This window comes from Lipotes vexillifer, unplaced genomic scaffold (assembly GCF_000442215.2).
Source record: "Lipotes vexillifer unplaced genomic scaffold, Lipotes_vexillifer_v1.1 scaffold1287, whole genome shotgun sequence".
NCBI classification, from domain to species: Eukaryota; Metazoa; Chordata; class Mammalia; order Artiodactyla; family Lipotidae; genus Lipotes; species Lipotes vexillifer.
The window spans coordinates 641,885-646,945 of record NW_006775239.1 but is presented as its reverse complement, the minus strand read 5'-3'; positions in this window follow the sequence as shown (position 1 = coordinate 646,945).

Sequence of the window (5,061 nt, the reverse complement as noted above, 5' to 3'; positions counted from 1 at the left end):
CCTATCTTAGGAATAACACAAAAAAGGTGCTCAAATATATTCTTTGAATAAAGATAGATTGAAAGAGATTCATTGATTTGCACAAATATATATACATATATTTACTAGCTAGACTGATGCCTCAGACTTCCCATTTTAGCAGTCATTCTGGCATAGCCTCTAACTTAAAAGTCCAACTAGAAACGCCGCCTTGAGTCCAAAAAGAAAAGTGAGTGCCCTTGTCTTCTGACACAGAAGAAGAGAGAGGGTTCTGCGAATCTCCGTAAACACCTTCCGGGTCCATGAGAGCTGGCAGCATGGCGTTGTGCTCTGAAGCAAAGGGAGCTGATAGCTCAGCAGATGTAGACAGAGGCAAGGGACTGTGGCAAGAGTAAGCCCAGAGTACAGGCTGGCGTCACAGGCTTAGCTGACTTAAGAAGAGGCCTGGAGGGGCAAGCACCAAATGGGCAGATATCGAAAGAAGGCAATCCAGAGAAGAAGCCGGTATACTCGTAGTCTCTCCTACAGACAGCTTTAGATGGATCCGAAAGAGAAATATCCTTTGCATGGTAAACAAATAAGTACAGTGAGAAAACCTAGAAAGCAAGAGATGATTTCTAGCCTAAGTAAGGAAATTGACCAAAACTGTGCTTTCCAAAATATATTCCTGTGAATATTAGCATAATGAAAGCTTCCATTAAATTTAAGAGGATGATACTGTGATTTTCTTTGGGAATACATGTCATATCATAAACCCCTTGAGATGACCAAAATGAATTTTAGCACTTTCGAGACTTTAAGAAGACATCAGTTTTGCATTGTGTTTCTTGGCCTTCTTGAGCCACTAAATGCCTCTTCTGCTGCCCTCTTGCCAGCATTTTTCCCCTGCAAGTAACTATTACCCAAGATAAGGAGCACACTTTGGGTAATGCCAGTTCAAGAATATGAGCAATTTTAGCTATCGGAGCTCTTTTATAATCTACTCTCTATATAGCAAAAAAAAAAAAAAAAAAAAAAAAAAAATCTAACAATGCAAGGTATAAAAAAAAAAAAAAAAAAAAAAAAAAAAAAAAAAATCTAACAATGCAAGGCTAGTGGTTTAATTACTTAGAGATAATACCTAGGTAGCAAGCCTGAAGTAGCTGTCAAACACAAAGTGGTCAAGATCAATGAGCTAATTCAGAATTTATAAGTTGCTTTGGATGTAAAAAATTTCCAAATGCTACCAGGTGAAAATTACCCTGAAAATATTCATCCTAAAACCCCTGACAATGAAATATATGTTAAAGGGGATGCTTTTCTCTCAAGAATGACCAAAAAGTTATTAAAATGAAAGATAAACATAAATAAAATTGCTGGAAATTCTACCTCCCGTACTAAAGAGTGTTCTTTTCCAAAATATGTAGCTAGAATCATAAAGCTCTACAAAATTACACCGTAATTCTGTCACCATATTGACAAAAAGGGAGGAGTGGGGGAGAAAACCAACAATTGTGGTGCATAGCAACGGTAAGGAGATGGAAAAAAAATCTAGGATAATCGCAAAAAGATTCTAGCTCATGATTACAAGATCTCTGTTGGAAAGTGCTTCAATTCATAATACCTAGAAAATCCAGAATAACCCTAATAAAACTAGACAAAAAATTACACAAGGACAGAACTTGGAAGAGCCATTTCCAACTAAATCGATGCTATAACTTACTCTGTTAATGTTACCGGTACCACCCTGTCTTGCTATAAATACCACAGCCTTCCTTCTCTCCTAATGGTTTAAATCTCTGTGCTTTTTCTATACCTCAAACGTGACAGTAAGAATTCCAGCAAGCATTCTGGTCATATCGTAAAATTGTTACACAGTCAGGGAAAGGTGAAGTTAATCTCAGAATCATGTGATTTCAGAGTTTGAGAGACTAGGGCAACTGCCTAATTCATTTCTTGAGAAATGCTGGTAGAAAAAAACGTGCAAATCACATCATGAAAGGATTGGGGATAGGGCTGGAGATGTGAAGATTTACTGGTGCACAGATATCTATGTGAAAACATACAAATTACAGTTTCTTGTGAAGAAATGACTATATGTCTTGGATGATATGTTTCATCTAAAGGTCATGGACTGGTAGTGTTCAGTTGATATAATCTTTAGTGTCTGTGAGGTCTGTTTAAGATGTAAAAGTGATATATAAAACATATTGGAGAGAAGGTTGTTTCTTGGAATCTCTAAATAGTGTGTGTCTTTCCTACCCATTTCTATTGATTTAAATACAACTTTAAAATAAAAAAGTTCTTTCCAAGAGGCTTTAGGCTTGAGGGGAAAAACAAAGTTCCTGTTGGCAACTCTAATAGTAATTGCTAAAATCCATTTTTAATACTTCTTTTAAAGAAATTTTATTTTATTTATTTTTTATACAGCAGGTTCTTATTAGTTATCTATTTTATACATATTAGTGCCTATATGTCAAGCCCAATCTCCCAATTCATTCCACCCCCCCAATACTTCTTAATATGAAATCTTTTTTCTATTTCATGAAGATAAAGAAACAAGCCAAAGTTAACATTTGTGAATTTCCTAGAAGTTAATTACCACTTTTGCTCTATTAATTCTGTTGCATATTTGAAGATGTACATTAAGGAATAGCCACTAATTTACCTCTTGGAAAAACATTAATCCCCAATATTTTATTCTTTGGAGGAAACTACTCTCTGTGACAGGATGCATGTATATGCATAGAAGCTACCAGAACCTTCAGTTCTCTGTGGCATCATTATATAGAATGGTAATCTGGCAGGTCCTTTAGGGTTTTGGTCAACCTGACCTAAGGTTTCATTCTTAAACATCATACACTCAATGAACATTAAACATTTCAGTATCGTTTGGAAATCAGCTCTCAGTTCCATGCCATCGGTTGCATTTCAAATCCCTATATAGTCACCATGTGTCCACACATAAATAATGACTTAGTTTTAAATAATAATGTTCCATCTTTATTCAGTCTTTCTTTTCTTCCTTTAGGGGATTTAATCTGGATGGCTTCAGCTCAACTCATTTCTCACTGTCACTTCCACGCAGTACACATGTCCTGTTTCCCAACTTTCAGGAGTGTCTCTTCCTTCTTTTAAAAAGTCGTTAAGGGCTTCCCTGGTGGCGCAGGTGTTGAGAGTCCGCCTGCCGATGCAGGGGACGCGGGTTTGTGCCCCGGTCCGGGAAGATCCCACGTGCCGCGGAGCGGCTGGGCCCGTGAGCCATGGCCGCTGAGCCTGCGCATCCAGAGCCTGTGCTCCGCAGCGGGAGAGGCCACAACAGTGAGAGGCCCGCCTACAGCAAAAAAAAAAAAAAAAAAAAAATCGTTAAGTTTCACCTCACTGGATTTTTTTCCTTTCTTGAGAGTTGCATACCTGGATTACTCCTGACCACCAATCTCTCTCTTTCCAAATTAAATGTAAACATTGTTCCTAGATTTGCAATGATCTGTTTTCATTTTTTTAAGGAAAATCAATTTTAGACAGTTATCTTACCCAACAAAAATCATGCCTATGATGGTTGAGAAAAATGTTTGCTTATTAAGCCAAGTTCTCACAGTCATGACATAAACAGAGACATCCTAAACACTTACTTCCTTAAAAATCATATTTTTTATGATACCAGTGAGCAAGATGTTTGTGTGTCCCTTCACCCTCCAGCTGCTGCAGAGAACTATCACATGTTCTTTGCTATTTCTCTCTTCAAATTATCAAACACACAATTTCTTTGGACCATATGTCCTAGCATCAGGACTATCATTTACACACTGTCACTTACTGCAATTTTTGCAGTTGTATTCCCTCTTGGGCACCTTCAGTGGGGGAAATTCTAGGACAACAAGAAAATATTCTAATTTTCCATCTGCAAAAATCAGTTCTCCCAGCCTTAATCTTTTTTTTATGAAGAAAAATAGCACTTGTATCTCCTGTGTTTTCAGTGAATCTGAAGGAATTTTGCCTTGATAATTTTATGTCTCTATCGCATAGGAGAAGAATACTGGATTGGAAATCCTTGATTATCACAAAGTAACTTTAGACATTTAAAAAAAGTCCTTTATATTTCCCAAAAATTGAAGGGAGAAGTTGGACTATGCATCTTTCTTGTCTATGAATCTATTCTTCATTTTCTCTCTCACAAAGGTATGATTCTGAATATCTTATATTTAATCCATATGGTCACAGCTTTTAAAATGTCTCCTCATGTGTCTCAATTTATGAATTCAGATTGTCTCAGCCCTGTTAACAAATTATTTTATTCCACTTTGGTCTTCTATCTGAGTTAGAGTCATCTCAAAAAAATTTTTTATAATAAATCAGGATACTAATTGGTAAATAAAGAAAACAATGAGTTAATTAGCAGTGACATAAACTATACATTCACAAGTGATAACTTTGAACATTTATGCACCCATATCAAAAATAGAGAATTGGAAATACTGAGATAGATCTGAGAACATACTACGCATTTTGTTATGCATCTCAAATACCCTTAATATCCTCTGTCAGATACTTGTTTCCTAATTGTATAGAAAATTCCTCACAATTTATAAATTTGCTCATCTCATAATAAATTTCATGTTTTTTTTTTCTAGTTAGTAACAAAAGAGTTGCCTCAATAATGACTTGTATTCCCTCTTTGTGGCAGCAGACAGAAAAGCCATGGTTACGATGAGAAGTTTTAAATTAATGCATCCAAAACTCTAAGAGACATTACATATGAAAGAAAAGATTCCAAAACCTCCTTTCAAAATGAAAGCACAGTTTCACTTTAATACGCAACAAGACTTCACCAGCTGGCTGCATTGCATGTACTTGGCATTCTGGTTGCTAAGTTTATTAGATATTTTATAGTCCTGGAAACTAAAGATAATGGAGCTCATTTCCACATGCTTCATCAACAAAAATTGGGAGTCAGTCAAGCTACAGATATATGATGGAGTGAGTAAGCCAGGATACTCAGGGAAAAATGAATCCATCTGAAGCTGTTAAAGAGATATTGTCAGGTATCTGTAATGCTTAGATTTTAATTCTTACCTATTCTCCATTGGTTGCAATGCTCTTTTG